Genomic DNA, 19,992 nt, shown 5'->3' with positions numbered 1-19,992 from the left:
GATTAATTAGATTTTTTGTTAGATTAGATGTGTGTAGTAATTTAAATATGTAGTTCATAGATTTTTTTGTTAGATTAGATTTTTTATGTTAGATTAGATGTGTAGTAATTAATTTGTTTTTATTATGTTAGATTTTTTTTGTTACATTAATTAGATTTTTTTTGTTAGATTAGATGTGTGTAGTAATTTAGATATGTAGTTCATAGATTTTTTTGTTAGATTAGATTTTATATATAGTTGAACTAGCTAGTTGATTTAATAAACTAATTTATTTTACTATATATAGAAGTAGTTTGTTTTTAGTAAGTACTATATATTTATTTATTTATAGTAAGTGCTTAGTAGTTGAACTAGATAGTTGATTTAATTAATAAAACTACTTTTATTTAACTATATATAGAAGTAGTTGCCGCATCGACGTCGGCGATGCCTATCCCGCATCCTTGTCGTCGTCGACTCGGTGGTGGAGGCCTGCTTGATCAGGGCCATGTTCGGGACTGGGCTCCACCGGGCTAGTATTGGGAGGTGCTACCTTCCGGGGGACGTAGGTTGGTGAGGAGGCAGCCCGTTGTTGACCCGATCCTTGTTTGGTGGCGGTCGCGTGGGCCAGTGACGGTGGTGAGGCATCCAGACACCGCAGATGTGGTACGTCACCGTGTCAGCGAGGAGGACGAGCACGTCCGTCACTGCATGGTTGCATTGGAGGGCAGATTCAACAATACCTGGCAGGTTCTTCAGGGATCTCACTGGAGCTATGATCCTGTGATGGTTCCTTATCTTTGGGTGTCCACCGCCCGCGTCGATACCTGTCGGGCGCTACGGTTCTAGTTGTATTAGTGATAATATTCGACGATGTACGGACACTAAGAGATGATGTACTTTTGCTTATAATTATTGAATGCATGCTAATTTGAATACTATACTTTATTTTATGATTTGGTTTTGCTTATTTTATGATTTGGTTTTGCTTATTGAATGCTCATATTGGATAAGTTCTCCTTCATTCCCGTGTGCTAGACAATTTGATATAATAATGCATTCGGGAATGAAACGAGGCTAGTTACGTACATCGATCATCGATAGTCAACCCGTGATTAATAATAATGATCTAGTTTAATATTTGAATTATGAACGTAGGCCGGAAATGTCGTACTCATCGGACGACGAAAACCGCCCGGGGGAGTGCGACTGGTGCCACGACGACCGAGGTATCTGCGACAGGTTCATTGTGCTGGACGAAGATCGTCGCTTCAGCATTAAGCTCGAGGAGACCTTCGATGTTCATACGGTACGCAACCGATGATAATAGTTTTTTTTCGTAATTACTCATGACTTCAACTATTTTAATCATGACAATATTTTTCATCTTTTCCAATTCGACTAGCTTATCCCATGCTTTGCAAGATGCTATGTCTTGAAGAGGATGGGTTTTGAAGACCATGAAAGTTTCGAAACCAAAAAAATTATCCTAAGTACCCATCATGGTGTGGATTATCAAGTAAAGTTGTACAATGCTCAGAGTGTAACCCATTTTGGTTGCAAAAATTAGGAAGCACTTTGCAAGATGTATGGTCTTGATGAGGGCATGCTTGTTACCATGGATCTTGGTGATCCTACAATCGAGCAAGAGAGACCTACGATTTTCGTCCTTGTGGATACACCTCCAATTCTTCCCCCATGTGAGCTTAACATAGTTATTAAGTAATTTATATTGTTTATTTCAAAATAGTTGACAACTTATTCTCCATTGACAGCTTATTTTCATTTTTCAAAGAATGTGCGGAAGATGGTAGACAGAACCTACTACACCGAAGGCTCCGAACTAACTTATCAGGAGAAAAATCATCTGGTCGCATTTTGTACTGATCTTGAGAATTACAATGTCTACAATCGAACTCCTCAACATTATGGTCAATACGTGCCACTAGTGCACGTGTTGAAGTACGGTAACTACCATGGAGATACCCTGGTAAGATTTTTTACTATTACAACATCCGTGCATCTTTTTGCACACTTCTAAAACTAGTACATCATATCATTGCTAACTACGAAGTTATTACTATGTTTTTCAACAGATAATCTCGGATGATTGTGTGCCTCATCTGATGTATACACACGTTAGCCTTCATGTTTTGAACATACAACCAGGTCGCCCTACGAATCTCAACTGTCCATACCGGGTTTTTAAAAGAAGTGAAGACATGACAATCATAGAATGGAAAAATGTATGGACAGTCGTAAGGAGCTTCTTGGAAGCAACATTCAGCGAAGGGCAAAAATTGGAGACAGGATGATCGCCATTCTTCATAATGGAGAGTCGGGGTCTATATTGTTTTATGCTATTTTACCTTAAGGGTGTTTAGGTCCTACCTGATACTGATGATCATGTGTTAAGAACAATTATGTAGGGTTGGGTTCGATGACTATGAGGATGATGATTGTATGACTTATTATTAATAACGAGTAGAAGTTGTATGATGATGCATGATTAGTAGGACGAGTACTTGTTATTATATATGCTGATGTATGTGAGCATGCATGAGTTATTATATCAGCGGGTAAAATGAACATATATAGCAGCAGCGTTGGTAAACCAAGGACGAAGATATAAGAGAGGACACTTCTCTCTATTAGCTAGCTAATATAACAACCTAAAAATAACCCCCAAAACCCCTAAAGCAGCCACTTTCCAAAAAAAACATGGACTTTTGGTCCCGGTTGGTGCCACCAACCGGGACCAAAGGCCCCCTGACTGTGCTGGGCGCACAGAGCCACGTGGAGGCACATTAGTCCCGGTTCTTGTTTGAACCGGGACTAATGGGTGGAGGTATTAGTAACGACCCATTAGTCCCGGTTCATGAACCGGGACTAAAGGCCCTCACGAACCGGGACTATTAGGTGTTTTTCTACTAGTGTATTCATGGCATGCTGTATTGCATAGAGGTTGAAAAAACTGAAGCGCGTTAAAAAATATGAACCAATTACTCGGCTTGTCTTCGGGGTTGTGCATAATAAATACTTTATGTTAAGAAGATGGAGCATGACAAGACTATATGATTTTGTAGGGATAGCATTCTTTAGCATTGATATTTTGAAAGATATGATTATTTGTTGGGATGCGTGAGTATTGATGTTTTTATATTAAATTATAGATTATTGCTTTGAATCACTCGTGTCTTAATATTCATGCCATGATTAGAATACATGATCAAGATTATGCTAGGTAGCATTTCATATCAAAAATTATCTTTTTTATCATTACCTACTCTCTGACGAGCACGAATTAAGCTTGGGCATACTGATATGTCTTCGTTGTATCTATAATTTTTGATTGTTTCATGTTAATATTCTACAACTTTATATACTTTTGGTAACATTTTATATTATTATTGGGACAGACATATTGATCCAGTCCCCAATGCCAGTTCATGTTTGTTGCATGTTTTTGTTTCGCAGAATATTCATATTAAACAAAGTCCAAACGTGATAAAAATTTACGGAGATATTTTGAGAATGTATGTGATTTTTAAGAAGAAGAATCAACACAAGATGATACTCAAGGGCCCCACAAGTCACTACGGCGCACCGTGGTGGCTTGTGAGACCATCGTAAGGCGGTTGCATCCCTTCTTTGGCCACAAGAAAGATAATATTCGAAAAAAATGATGTTAAAATTTCAGCCTAATTGGAGTTACGGATCTCCGGAAATTTAAGAAACAGTTTTCGGGGGAGGCAAGGGAAGAAGAAGAAGAAGAAGGAGGGGGGCACTCTCCCCCTCTGTCCCGGTGGCGCCGGAACGCCGCTGGAGCAACCATCGTGTGACGGTGATCTACACCAACTAACTTCTTCATCTTTCTCAACACCTCAATCACCTTCCGTCATCTATATTCAGCGGTCCACGCTCCTGCAACCCGCTGTACTCTCTACTTGAACATGGTGTTTTATGCTTCGTATTATTATTCAATGATGTGTTGTCATCCTATGATGTCTGAGTAAATTTTTGTTGTTCTTTTGGCTGATTGGGGAATTGCTATGATTGGTTTGTTAGTGGTATGTTGATAGGACTATGCATTGGAGGGCAAGAGTGACAGAAACTTCTTCCTACTATAGAAATTTATTCATATGGGATTGAAGGGAGACCAATATATCTTAATGCTATGGTTGAGTTTTATCTTAATGAACTTTAGTAGTTGTGGATGCTTGCTAATAGTTCCAATCATATATGCATAGAAATCAAAGTGAGGGATGGCATGCTAGCACTGGCCTCTCCCATATAAAAACTTGTTATTGGTCTAGTAACTTAGCCAATTGCTTAGCGGCAATTTCGCAAATCCTACCACCACTTTTTCACACTCGTTATACTAAATTAATTGTACTTTAATTACAACAGCACCTAACTTTTATTTTGACGTTTTTTATTATTTTGCAAACCAATCCGTTTACACCTACAAAGTACTTCTAGTTTCACACTTGTTATAGGTAAAGCGAACGTTAAATATGCGTAGAGTTGTATCGGTGGTCAATAGAACTTGAAGGGAATATAAATCCTACCTTTAGCTCCTCGTTGGTTTTGACACTTTTATTTATCAAAAAAGTTATAACTGATCTCTTATACTTGTGGTTATCACACAACAATAAGAAGAGAAGTAGCAGAAGAAGAGTAGAAGCAGCAACAACAGCAGAAGAAGATGTGCCGCATCAGTAGAAAAAAAACAACATCTGCAAAACAAGAAGAGGACGAGGATGGACTTCAATCTAATTTGGCTTTGATGAAATTTCCCATATTGATCCATTTGACTGCTAAATTTGTAATGCTATTTGTTAGTAGTTAGGATGAACTGCCATTTGCTTTCTAGATAGGACTGCAATGAAGTTAAAATAGTGTGCGGTAAGGTCATCACTAGTGAAAAGTGATGATTACATCATATGCCTTTCGTAACAAAATAACGTAGTCAAATGTAGGCTACCAGACACCAGATAAATATTGCTTCCCTGATTCAGCCAGACTAATGCAAGCAACCAAGCTATGGGTAGATGATGGTTTTTGGGCTGTTTTATCTTAGTCAGGCGGTCCAGATCCAACCGAGACACACATGTAAAGAGGAAAAAAAGACGCAGGTAACCAAACACGTAATCGTGCACACCAGGCACATGCGCGTAGGCGCACAACCACAGGCCACAGGCGCGTACACACTCAAAGGAAAATAAAACACAAACACACACACGTTGAACTAGCACTCCTGTTTACCACTCGTACTACAGTCTGGTCTGGATAAAGCTAGCGTGCCTGCGTGCACTTCAGAAAAATTAAGTGGCTGGCACTAAATCTATTTTGAGTAATAACTGGCGTATAGCCACGCCCAAATAATATACCACGACTTTCCTGTTACTAAGGTTGACGAATATGCATTTATCACATACAAATCGATGCAACAAAATGTTCGGGGGCAGGAAATTATATGTCCTTTTCAAAGTATTTAATAGTAAATATCAAAATGTCGTCTGGACTTACACTTGTGAGAAGAGACATATTACATTATTTCTTTCATGTTTCATACAGTAGTAGCACAACACACCAATCAATACAAAATCAAAATCCAATAGTAGTAAACTGGAACACACTAGTTAAACATCACCGGGAGCATTAGGCGTGGCAGCAGCGGGTGCGGCAGCCTCGGGCCGGCTGGCAACCCCGAGGTGGGTGAGCAACGCCCATAGGAGCGTTATAAGCTCGCCGCCCCGCGCAACGGCCTCGGCGTGAGCGTCAACGTTGTCTGACGGAGCGGCATAGAGGATCATGTTGGACCAGAAGTCGACGAGGACCTCCCAGGCTGCCTCTTCTCCTTCGTCTGCCGCTAGCTCCACCAGCCTCTTCCCGAGCTCCGCTCCATTCTTGAGCACGTGGTGCGCCTCAGACCCAACACTCAATGCCTGGACAAGTCGTTCGGGATTCCACGCCCCCCTGACGCCTACAAGTGCGCGCTTGGCATCCTTTTCGACGGCCTTGTACAAGCTCTTGGACCACTCATCATCATCGTGGAGTAGCTCGGGTGCGTAGGCCACCAAGTAGGCGCAGTATCGTGACAAGTGCATGGCGGCAGTTGCATGAGCAGAGCCAGGCTGACGCGACACCGATCTTACTTCAAGGATGCTCGTGGCAATGTGGGCCACGAGCATTATATCGGCTACACCTTGGGTGCCACTGGACGCTGAGAGGGGTTGCAGATGTAGCCTTGTGCACAGGGACGCGACTCCATTGCTTGGGCTCCAACCGGGGCTTCTCAGTGCCTTGAGGACAGCGGTCTTCACTTCTCTGGGTACCTTAGTCCTGTCACGCAGAGGGATGAGGTGCTGGATAATACCCATTGGAGTTGTTTTTGGGTGCAGCGCCAATACCGAACACTGGTCCATTCTGTCCTCCCAATGATTTAGCAGCTTGCATTTGCAGCGCAACACAAGTCCAAGCAACTTCTTCTTCCACGGTGATTGCTTCCAAGAAGAAGCATGCCTAACATAGTGGCAGATAAGGACTACTTTAGTCCAGTTGGAGCAGATGTAAGAAGCAATGTCCCGCACCTCGGCAAGCATAACTAGAGCTAAAAGTAGAAGCACAGGCACTACATCAAAATACCAATTTCCGTAAGGTTTCTCGGTTGAACTAACACATTCCATCTGACAGGTTATTTGCGGATCATAACCCTTTACTGCATTCCCCGCAATGCCAATAATTTTGTCCAACATATAGAATAAGCTCCAACCCATGCTTAGGAGTGAAATTGATATGCTCAAAATGGGTAACCAATGCCTTGAATACGAGATTGTGAGAGATGAACAATAATAATCGTGAAGGAAAGAAAGCTCATATGTAATCAAACCAAATGTTCTTTCATCATCACCATCTTGGAGCAACACGTGTGGCATTAAATTATAGGCCTTCATGAAACCAGTCTCGACGATTGTATGCCTTGCAAATCGGCACCTGAGTAGCTTGAACAACGCAAATGAAAAGCATAAATCTTTAAGTTGCTTCGTTGAAGACCTCAGAAGTATGTCATCCTCCAAATTCCAAACTTTTTCAATGGTTACTAAGCCACTGTTGTCTATCCTTGCCCCGTCAGCTTGGTTGGATAACCATTGGCCATAACTATGAGGCTTTTTCTGTACCAATGTTGCGTCCTCTCCTGTAACTATGAGTGGAGGAAGGGAATGCTCACTTGCTAGCTCGGCATGCTGGCTTTCATCTTTTAGCTGCTCCATGTATCCAGCAATGACATGAGGATTGCGCCCAAATGCTAATGAACTTCTTGCCTTGTACCATGCATAATATTTGGTAAGTAGTTTAGCAATGATAAGAAAAAATGGTGGAAGAAGGACCAATACATCTCCAGGCTCCACATTGTTTAGGGACCATCCTCGATATAGTGAATCAAAATCCTTTCCTAGGAAGTTAACAGCAAGGTACGAAGTCCATATGGCTTGAACAAGTAGTACCGTGACAGGAGGGGTAATGTTTCGGCCTTTCTTGTCATCACCAACAACTATTGCAGCAGTGTTGATGCCAGCAATCTGAACAACACTAGCCCATATGAAGACTGAGACAATGTGGTCCTGTGTGTGGCACAACCCTGATATGATGTGTGGATCAGAGAAAACAGCAACGATATCTTGATTGCCAACGGTAGAGATAACATAGGAGAGGATGGGCAGGAACAAGGTGCTGGCACCAACAAAGAGGAACCCAGTCAGTGGATGGTGACGGTAGCGTTGACCGTAGGCACCGATCCCAACCATAACACCTATCACAATGGTGCTTGCCACCAACAGAGCGTTCACTTGCATCAACTGCCCATCTATGTGGTTAGAGAAGTCCTTGATTGCTTGAACGGAGCAGTTTCGAGCACCCATGGTCTGCTTAACACACATGTGAAATTCCAACATCAATATAGTTGAAGATGTTGGCAAACATACAAGAAATGAACAATGATGCTATGCTGGAGTCACACGTATATTATTAGTTCAACACCGATAGAAGAACATTAAGGGCAAACTAGCTCATAGACTGTTGTACTACTACCTCGTTCATCGTTTATTAGTCCCCTTGTATTTTGTGTAAAACTTTGCATGCGACCAAAATTTATATCCTTCGATTCATATTTGAACATAGTTTCCAATGATACTATTTTTGATGATATGCATCAATATTTTATTAGTTAAATCTAAGGTTAAAATTTAGCACAAAATATGAAGGACACCATTAAACCACAAGGGAGGTAGTACCAAGATTATTATATATAAGGAGCAAAGGCAATTACCTTACACAAGGGTGGCGATCTGGCTGCTGGGGACTTCAATTCGGACCGCCTGCCATGCACGGGGATGGGACTCCCAGAATATTGTTTCCTTGAGCGTCGGTTTGCAGGGATGCGTGCTAACTGTGAAGACGTCGCGGTGCACATGTAGTAGTAGTACACATGTGTTATGCACTCTAGGACACCTGCAAATGCACGTATCCCTGCTGCCTTCCCATGCAAGAGATAATTAGTACGTACTAGATGTCTATCCCTTTTTGTTGGATGCATGTGTTTTCCTTTTCCTTTTTCACCTTTTCCACTTTTTTCTTCTTCCCTTTATTCCTTGTATCTGGATGCTAGATATGTTCTTTATTCACTGGCTTCTTTTGTAAAAAAAAAAGATAAAAGAAGCTTCCGTACCATGCACAGGAGCTCCAAATTTTAACATTGACATTGTACGGAACAATAAGATCCCAGATTTTTGGACCGGCCACGGCTGAAGCTTGGCCAAGGCGATTGACGCTTAATTAAGAAGTGGAAAATGAGTTCTGTCAAAAAAAAAAAGTGAAAAATGAGAGTGGAGCCTCACTTGATACATCTTCCCTGATCTTCCATTATCTCATGTGAAAAATAAAACAAACTCAAATCAAAATGTACAATAAAGAAAATTGCTTCCTCTGTTTCTAAATAAATGTGATTCTAATTAAACTTGTTTGAAGTCAAACTTTTTTAAGTTTGACCATGTTTTCAGAAGAATGTATTAACATGTATAAGGTTGAATAATGATATTGTAAACATATATTTCATGATTGATCTAATAAAACTAATTTGATGTTGTAAATGTTGGTATATTATTTGGTACATGTAAGGTCAAGTTTGGACGAGTTTCACTTAGGACAAGCATAGAATAACAAGTGACAGACACAATCCAATTTAAATGAATTGGCCATAATTTATGATAAATTTGCCTTTAAGTTTTGCGTTTGAAGTTTTTCGAGCGCTCCATATATATCTGAGATGACCGCTTCATTTCCGCATCGTCCTCCCTAGCTCAGTTGATATATGGAAAATACAGCCTACTATCTGGTGTAGTTACATCCATTTCTCATGTACTGTCATGTGGTAGTATATACACTATATTATTACTTTAGTATGTTCGTTCATATGTTATATCTAAGATACTTCAACGTGAGTTATATGAAAAAATTGCATGTGAGCTCATAGTTTTTATTGTATTTGTAAAATACGTACATATTTGTACATAAAATGGAGTATGCTCAAAATATGGTACATACAATCAAACAAATAGTATATATACTATGTAAATATTTTTATATACTACATATTACGTACATGTATAAGCACTTCAGTATGATAGATACTATCTACAATGTATGAAACAAAAGTGTGAGTAACAACACCCGGTAGCGTGTATATATATACAAAATCTAGTAAAAGGGTGTATAAAATGTAGTAATCTATCCAAGTATGGTGGCGCTATTGTGAACGAGCGCGCAGAATGCTTAGCATACGCTCCGGTCTCTCCACCACTAATTTGTGAGGGTAACGTTGTGTGCAAGAAAAAGTAACGCGTTTAATTTTGTTAAGATGCATGGTCACGACATCCCGACTCTGAGGTAATTAATGAGTGGCAGTAATAGAGAATGCATAGGTGGTAATGGACGTAGATTCTTTACCATGTGAGTCATCAATGGTTTGAATGAGTGACAGTAATAGAGATAGTACTGGTGGTAATGGACGTAGATTCTTTACCGTGTGAGTCATCAATGGTTTGATCTAATTCCTACATGTAGTAACGAATTACTACATGCTCACTAAATTAGCAGCAGTAAAAAAGACGGACAGGATGGTAATTCTTAATCCTGCAGTGTAGTGAGTCATAATTGATTTGATCCGTAGTTACTACATGTAGTAAAGTATTACTACATGATTCATCAATAGTTTGATCCCTAGTTACTACATGTAGTAACGTATTACTACATGCTCACTAATTGAGAGGAGTTAAAAAGATGGATGGGATGGTAATTGTTTACCATGCAATGAGTCATCAGTGGTTTGATCCCTGGCGAAGCGGTGGACGCTGGTCGTAAGTTGTTACGGCAGAATTTTCACGGACTAGGCCGCGGGGTTCGGCTAATTAGCGCATATACTGGCCGATTCGTCGAGCGACCGGAGCGTACGCTAAGACAAATGCGCTCAGGCTTAGTTTAGCACGCGTGTGTGTGTATGTGTCTATATATATATATATATATATATATATATATATATAGACACACACACACATAAACACTATTTTGATCACGAGATCAGAATAATATTGTTATCACAACATGAACTTCCCGAATAATGCGCCTGACCTTTCCCGAGTACTGGGTTAAACTTTAGCTAAAAAGTGCCCAAATGGGGCTTGCGATATGCCGTTGGAAAGCTATGGACATTAATATCATGATCCAAGTTAAATTTTTGGCAAAATGTAAGCGGTTTAAAAGCAGTTTTGAAAACCATTTCTTTTTCATACAGAAAATGTGAATCATATTTTCGATCGCATTTCTAAACCGTTTATCGGAATGAGGTAAATAATATAGCGTTGGAAAGCTGCTGTAAAACCGCTCCTTCGACATGTTGAAAGTTTTCTCTAATTCCCTATGGATAAAGAGTAATTTTAAAAATCGTTAAATTTCGCAAACCGAACAGCCGAGTTCGTATTTTCAGTGTAATTTATAAACGGCTAATCCATTTGAGGCAAATGATATGGCATTGGAAAGCTTGTGAAAATGCGCTACTTCTTCATGTTAAAAGTTTTTCTAATTCGGAACAGTTTAAAAGTAATTTAGAAAACTATACAAGTTCCACGGAGTTCGTATATTCGAGCTAATTTTTTACCGGTATGGCAGAATGCAACAAATGATACGGCGTTGGAAAGCTTGAGCAAATGCGAAACTTTTTCGTATATATTGTCTTTCCTAATTCCTCACAGTTTTAAGTCAAACTAGAAAATGGCTAAAAACATATTTTTGGCATACTTTCTACATACTTTATCGGAATGGGGCAAACAATATACCGCTGAATAGCTACGTAAAATGCGAAACTTTTTCATGTTGATGGTTTTCTCTGATTCCTAGCCGTTTTCAAGTAATTGCGAAAATGGCGAGATCATTCGTTCTGCCTTTATCGCGAAACGGATTCTTCGAAAATGCACCGCGTGAAGAACCTGAACTTCTCGGCACGTGTACTTGAACTTCACTCTGTTTTTCACGTGCTTTTTTTTGCTCGTATATCTCTATTCACTGCTCCTAGCTCTCCATCCTCTCATCAGAATTGGGCAAGTGATATACCGATGGAAAGTTACTGTAAACACATAACTTTTCCGTGTTGATCATTTTTTCATACTCGCAACGATTTTAAAAGTTTTTCATCTGAAATTCATTCAGCGTAGTAGTTGAACTTCATGCTGTTTTGACGTAGAACTTCCGTGACTTTTTTTTGTTTGTACACGCGCTTGAACTTCCCTCTGTACGAACCCGACCTTCGGGCTATCTTTGCAACCGTGGCTTCCCCCGCGAATTATTCTGGTCAGTAGTGTTCTATATGATGTTACTGTAATCTAGAAACATTTTTAGCAACTAAATACCAGTTTTAAATAGAAATCTCGCTCGCTGGCGGATTTTGCTCTCGGGTCGTGATGAAATTGCGTTTTTTGCAATTTTACTGCCTGAGATGTTCAACCTGAACTTCCCCTAGTGCTAGGTTGAACTTCCATCAACATTGCCCAAATGGGGCTTGCGATATACCGTTGGAAAGCTATGGACACCAGTATCATGACCCAGCTTAAAATTTTGGCAAAATGTAAGTGGTTTAAGAGGGTAGTTTTGAAAACCGTTTTTTCTTCACACAAAAACATGAATCGTAATTTCAGTCGCATTTCTAAACCGTTTATTGGAATGAGGCAAATAATATGGTGTTGGAAAGATGCGGTAAAACCGCTCGTTCCACATGCTGAAAGTTTTTTCTAATTCCCAATGGTTAAAGAGTAATGTGGAAAATCGTAAAATTTCACAAACCAAACAACCGAGTTCGTATTTTTGATGCCATTTCTAAACGCCTAATCCAATTGAGACAAATGATATGGCGATGGAAATCTTATGAAAATGCGCTTTCTTTTCATGTTGAAAGTTTTTCCAAATTTTGAATGGTTTAAGAGTAATTGAGAAAACGGTACAAGTTCTACCAAGTTTGTATTTTCGATCTATTTTTTAATCATACGTTCGAATCTAGCAAATGATATGGCGTTGGAAAACCTGAACAAATGCAAAACTTTTTGGTATATATTGGTTCTCCAAATTCATTACGGTTTTACGTTGATTATGAAAATGGCTAAAAATGTATTTTCGCTGTAATTTCTACAAACTTCATCGGAAATGGGCAAATAATATACTGTTGAAAAGCTATGAAAAATGCGAAACTTTTTCATGTTGATGGTTTTCTCTGAATCCTAGCCATTTTCAAGTAATTTCAGAAACGACGAGATCACTCGTTCTGCCTTTATCGCGAAACAGATTCGTCGAAAATGCATTGCGTGAAGTACTTGAACTTTTGTGGCATTTCTGCCTGAACTTCACTCTGTTTTTCACATGATTTGTTTTTCTCGTAGCTCTTCATCTACTCACCGGAATTAAGCAAATGATATACCGATGGAAATGTGTTATAAACACACAACTTTTCCGCGTTGATCATTTTTTCATACTCGCGACGGTTTTAAAAGTTTTCTTGTGAAATTCATTCAGTGTAGTAGTTGAACTTCCTGCTGTTTTCACGTTGGACTTCTGTGACTTATTTTTGTTTGTAATTTTCCCATCTATTTTCGTCAGTGTTTTACAAATGATATTCTTTTTGTACAAACCTCTCTCACAACATTTTTTTAACTTTCTCCGACCGAGGACTTGAACTTACACAAATGATATTCCTGCCATTTTGAAGTAAATTAGAAAACGACAAGATCATGATTTCTGCCTTCATCGTGAATGGAAATGCATTGCGTGAAGTAGTTGAACTTCTCGGGCATGTCTGTTTGAACTTCACTCTAATTTTCGAGGTGCTGTTTTTTGACGTGCTATTTTTTGCACTGCGTGAAGTAGTTGAACTTCTTGGGCATGTCTGTTTCAACTTCACTTTGTTTCACTTTGTTTCACTTTATTGTATTTTTTATATGAAATACACACCATATAGTGCGTGAACTTCCCGTTGTCATCACTTTGAACTTCTCTCTGGTTTGAGAGAATTATTTTAAAACACAAAAAGCAACATATTTTTTTATGTATTTTGGACATCTAAATACACGGTGAACCTCTCTCATAAGAATTTTTGAACTTTCTCTCGCCGAGCACTTGAACTTTTAGCAACCATTTTTACGTTTATGAGATTGTTTTCAAAAGTCCAAAAAATGGCGTTGTGCTTTTTATTTTTTGAAAAGGTAAATCTTAGGTTTTAATAAACTCCGAGCTTCTATGTTATTTCAATTTGAACTTCACCTTTTTATATTTTGAGTAAAGAATTGTATTCGATTTTTATACGGAAAAAATCGAACATGGAAATACAAGATGAGCCTCTCTCGTAAGAATTTTTGAACTTCCCCGGGCAGAGCACTTGAACTTCTTTTAACAAACCTTTTAAGCTTTTAATTTTCTATACTTTTATTCTCATTTGAAATGCATTCCTTGCAGTAGTTGAACTTCTCGTTGTTTTCACCTTGAACTTCTATCACGTATTTTTGTTCAACCTCTCCCACACAAGAATTTTTGAACTTTCTCGAGTCGAGCACTTGAACTCCTAGCAACAAAACTTTATGCTTTGCATTTTCATTCTTTTTAATACAAAATGCACACCCTGTAGTACGTGAAATTCTGGCAGTTATCAATCTGAACTTCTCTCGGTTACGTGAAAATATTTGATTTCTTACGAATTTTAATCTGAATTTCTCAATCTTTTTTTATGAATTTTGAATCCCTCTATTTTTAAAAGTTGAACTTCTTATTATTTAATTTTTGAACTTCTTGTTTCCATTCTTTAATAACGAGGAAAATCTGAGTTTTCTATAATCATCGATCTTCTCCATCTTTTTAATATGGACTTCCAAGTTTTATTTCTTAATCTCATTTGTGAAATTTTGAAGCGCTCTATTTTTAAAAGTTTAACTTCTTGTTATTTTATTTTTGAACTTCTTGTTTCCATTCTTTAATAACGAGGAAAATCTGAGTTTTCTATAATCATCGAACTTCTCTGCCTTTTTAATATGAACTTTCTGGGTTTTTTCTTAATCTTTTTTATGAAATTTTGAAGCACTCTATTTTTTAAATTTTGAACTTCTTGTTTCCATTCTTTAATAACGAGGAAAATCTGAGTTTTCTATAATCATCGAACTTCTCCATCTTTTTCATTTGGACTTCGTGGTTTTATTTCTTTTAGTAATGGGAAAAATCATGAACTTCCTGTGTTATACAACCTGAGCTTCCCTCTGTAGGAACCCGACCTTCGGGCTATCTTCGCAATCATGTCTCCCGACGCGAATTATTCAGGCAATCGTATTTTGTGTGATATAAGTGTAATTTGGAAATGGTTTTTAGCAACTAAATGCCCGTTTTAAATATGAATATTGCTCATTAGCGGATTTGCTCTTGGGTCGTGACGAGCGTGTGATGAGAATAATATTCTGATAACTACATAACCTGCTGCATCAGTAGCAATTGAACTTTCCAAAGTGCTAGGTTGAACTTCCGCAAACATTGCCCTAATGGGGCTTGCGATATACTGTTGGAAAGCTATGGACACAAGTATCATGACCCAAGTTAAATTTTTGGCAAAATGTACACGGTTTAAGAGCGGTTTTAAAACTATTTTTCTTTTTCTTTATACAAAAAAAGTGAATCGTATTTTCGTGTCTATTTCTAAACTGTTTATCGAAATGAGGCAAATGAGATGGCGTTGGAAAGCTACTGCTAATCCGCTCCTTCCCCATGTAGAAACTTTTTCCAAATACTCAATGGTTAAATAGGAATTTTTTAGTGGATCTTACCATATTCGGCGCCCTGAGGTGCACGGTGGCCACACGGGAAAGCTTATGTATAGAAAACTGAGTTATTTGAATTTTGAACTACTCTATAATTATAAATTGAACTTCTTGGTTTATTCTTTACTTATGGGAGAATTCTGAATTTTGTAAAAAACATCAAACCACTCTACTATTTTAAATTGAACTTCTTAGGTTTATTGTTTTAGTAATGAGGAAAATCTGAGTTTTTTATATATACATTGAACTACTCCGTTATTTTAGTTTGAACTTCTTTGTTTTATTCTTTTAATAATGTGAAAAATCTAATGTTTTAATATACATCAAACTATTCTATTATTTCAAATTGAACTTCGTAGTTTTTATTTTGCTAGGATTATTTTAATGAACATCCAACTATTGTGGTATTTAAACCTGAACATTTTATTTTATTTTTTAGAAACAAATAGATTTTGTTCTTTTTTAATAAACTTCAGACTTCTCTATTTTCAAAATTGGAACTTCACAGATTCTTTTTGTATGTTTGCCTCTTTATTTTTGGATACCCAATGTGTGTGTTTTGCCATAAGCAAACATATGGAACTATCCGCGGAAGAGAATATGAACTTCGCATCAACCTTTATTTTGTCTTCAAGAAATACGTGCTTGTTTTTTGCTTTTAATCTTTTACTTCTACGCTCAATTTTTAACTTCTATGCTCTGTCTTTTTTGTAGCAGTTTCACGAAGGAGAAGGAAAGCAACAACATAATGTGCCTTAGAGAGCAACTAATTTGGGAAACCAACCATGATACATTTTTTACTCTAAAGAACAGGAACAATTTTTCCATTATTTTAACTTGAACTTCTCCATTTTATTCACACACACAAATACAAGAATTTTTTTCCATTATTTTAACTTGAACTGCTCCATTTTATTCACACACAGACAAATGCCGCGGCTGCCACCTGCAACGCCAGTACACTTTTAATAAAGAATTACTAAAGTAGCTTTCATAAACATTGAACCTCTATTTTATTTAAATTTGAACTTCTATACAAATGAATAATGGATCTCTCTATCCATCACCATTTAGTACATGATGGAACCCGTCGGGAACTAACACAATCACATACCGTGCACACGCCATGGGCATCCAGTGATAATTTATGCATCAAATGGAACATCAAAAAAGAAGAAAATGCATCAGGGTCATAAAATTTAAGCTCTAGGAGACATCACGACCAACTGCACAACGTTATAGATCTCCACAGGGGCGCAACTTTCTTCTAGATTGCAAGTCGTTCAATGCTAGTTATCCAGCACCGGTGGCCATGGACATGTGGCCATGGACATCCAGTGATAATTATGCAGTGCCGATGGCAGGAGTCAACTCGGCTGGATCGCAAGGCGTTCTCCTTCTCTGTAATAAGACTGCGACTTCTTTGATTGTTGCATATTTCCTTCTTCAAATTTCATCTTTAAACTTCTGCTTTTTGTTTTTCCGCTGCAACCTGAAACAAAGGGAAATTTTTTGAACGTTTTTAGCACTGCCTTCTATGAACTTTTATATGTTTTTGGCTCTGAATTTTTGTAACTCCGTAATGCAAATTTATATGTTCTTTTTTACTCTGGAGGTGGGTACATTTAACTATTGTTTTTATTCTCCAAACATACATCTTGTGGAGTCAGAACTTATATATTTTATATCATTGAACTTCTAGATTTTTCAAATGAAATCAGCACACAAGTTGGGGCAAATATAGTGGGAAATCATAGACCCAAATTTCTCTTTTTTCTTGGTTGGTAATATCTTACTTTAACATAGTCCAACCTTGCCGAGATTACATCTTTGCAGATCCGAAAAAATTACAGTACCAAATTTTTGAACATTACAGAGAGCAAAAATACCAACCTTTTTAAAACATCTAGAACTACAGAAGCAAAGAGGCAAGAGAATAGACAAGGAGAAGAAGATGGTGTGGTTGGTGGGGTGTACAACCTGCAGGGGAACCGGCTGTGGGTGCTGGAGCTCGAGCTCCCTCGGCATGGCCCTGCCTCTGTGCCGACGTCCAGTGGGCGGCTCGACGTGGTTGCATGGATCGGCAATAGACAATGGTGAGGGGTGGTTGCTGCAGCGTCGGTTGTATGTGGTGGACCTCGGCGGCAGCGGCAGACGCGACAAGCTACAGTCGATACCTCCAGGTGAAGTGTTTGTGCAAATCACTGAATAATAAGTTGTGTTAGCTAGCACAACGGTGCAAGAATACGAACATATATTTTCTCTGCAGAGCTAACATACATTGTATGTAACCCAGATTGTCTCTCTCTCGCCTATTTCATGTTGTTTAACGTGGTTGGGTCATTCAACCAGGTATACTTGCTTGAGCTCATCTCGATCTTTTAGTAAGATCGTCGCCTGAAATAAGACACCACCATTGATGACAATTTGCGACTGCATGTATACTTGTAATCCCAACTGTTTGTAGAAGACCAAGTATTCACAGTAAGGTTCAAGCTTTCACTAGTACAAATAGGGCCTATTGTCCCCGTTCATAAGGGCCTAGTCCCGGTTCTGGAACCGGGACTAAAGGGTCTTACTAAAGCCTCCCCCTTTATTCTCGGTTCTTACACGAACCGGGACTAAAGGAAATTTTATAAAAAAAATTGAATTTTTTTTATTTTTTTATTTTCAAATTTCTGAATTATTTTAACCTCTAATCTCTAATCACCCTCATCACTGCTCAATTTAACCTCTAATCTCTAATCACCCCTCATCATTCCAAATCATCTAACTTCCCGGACGGTCACCCATCTCACTACTCCAGCCTGAGCACGCTTAACTTCCAGGTTCTATTCTCCCTCGTTTCCAAGTCTGCACTTGTTGTTTTCCTAACAATACTAAGATGTCAATCCTATTAACCCTCAGGAATTTAGCTTGAGCATGAAGTCACACATTTCACTGTTTGAGTTTGAAATTACTGTTCTAAAAAACAATAATTATTTAGTAACACCAATATTTCTTAAATAAGTAGTTTGACCACAGTTTGACCACAGTTTGAACAGATTTGACCAAAATTCAAAAACACTGAAATAATTATTTAGTAACACTAATATTTCTTGAATAAGTAGTTTAACCATTGTTTGACTACAGTTTGACCAGATTTGACCAAAATTCAAAAAAACTAAAATAATTATTTAGTAACACTAATGTTTTTGAATAATTATTTAGTAACACTAATACTTCTTGAATAAGTAGTTTGACCATAGTTTGACCAGATTTAACAAAAATTAAAAAAAAATCAAAAAAACTGAAATTTGAGCATAACTTTTTTTCCTTTTAGAATTTGAGGATTCTAAAAATTTGCAAACAGGCCATAGGCGGTCAAAATTGGATGCGGATTTTCGTGCTGAACATTTTGATATATTATACGTTTTTTCTGACATAGTATGCAAAAGTTATAGCCGTTTTACATTTTCCCTACACTTTTTGCAAAACATGTCCAAATTTAAGTTTTTAAATTTTCCTAACTAGTAGATGTAGTAACATAACTACATCTCGAAGGATTTTAATTTTTGAAGTTTTTATCATTTTCTTTTGCTTTTTACAAAACTGAAAAGGCGATCCGGGGGGTACTGTTTGAAAATGAGACCTTTAGTACCGGTTTGTGCCACGAACCGGTACTAATGCCTCAAATCCATTAGTACCGGTTCGTGGCACGAACCGGTACTAATGCCTCAAATCCATTAGTACCGGTTCGTGGCACGAACCGGTACTACTAAAGGTCTAACCTTTAGTACCGATTCGTGCCACGAACCAGTACTAATGGGCATCGCACCCATTAGTACCGGTTCGTGGCACCAACCGGGACCAAAAGGTCCCATTTGAACCGGGACTAATGCCTTTGCCGCATCAACCGGGACCAATGCTCACATTAGTCCCGGTTCATGACTGAACCGGGACTTATGGGCTAACCCGGCCTGGACCAAAGCCCTGTTTTCTACTAGTGTTTTCAGCCATACATACCTGCAGGTCGAGACCTCCTCCAGCTGCAGTTCGAGACCTCCCCCAGCTGCAGGTTGGCCGAAGAGAGGATGTTGGCGGTGCAGCGGATGACCGCGTGAACATCGATGGAGGATCACGGGCAACTGTAGGAAGGCAGAGCCGCCGCTGGCTCTGTGAAAGAAGGTCGGAGCGACGTTTTTGAGGGAGGGATGTAGGATGAGGGACCTAAGCCTCAACGGCTCTGGGGGTATGAGCCACGGGCTGTGGACAGCGTCGTCGCCCACCGGCGAGGCCGGGATCCTGTGGTAGAAGGGGTTGGGGCCCACGCCTAGATCTGGGAGTAGGGGATGCACCACCGCTGCACAGAATAAGGCAGCCTGACAGTGGTTGCTGGTGGAACGCGCAGTGGGAGGGTCGTCGCTGCGTTTGAAGCAGGGGGAAGCGGCCTCCATGGTTGAAGCAGAGGAGATGCCGCCGCCATAGTTGGATCCTGGTGGGGGACAGCGGAGGCATGAGATTATGGTCGGGGGCGGCGCGCGTCACCGGCACCAGATAGTTGCGGGAGGGCGACGACCTATGGGGTGGGCAGGTGGGAAACATGGGGGTCGGGGTGGCTGGCGGCGGGAGGCGCGAC

General features: G+C 39.1%; 1 pseudogene; it reads right to left on the bottom strand.

Moving 5' to 3' along the window:
• Nucleotides 1-5,624: 5,624 nt before the first annotated feature.
• LOC119360312 overlaps nt 5,625-19,992 on the bottom strand; it is a 24,582-nt pseudogene continuing 10,214 nt past the window's right edge.

Source organism: Triticum dicoccoides, chromosome 2B (assembly GCF_002162155.2).
Source record: "Triticum dicoccoides isolate Atlit2015 ecotype Zavitan chromosome 2B, WEW_v2.0, whole genome shotgun sequence".
NCBI lineage: Eukaryota > Viridiplantae > Streptophyta > Magnoliopsida > Poales > Poaceae > Triticum > Triticum dicoccoides.
This window is presented reverse-complemented; position numbering and strand designations above follow the sequence as displayed.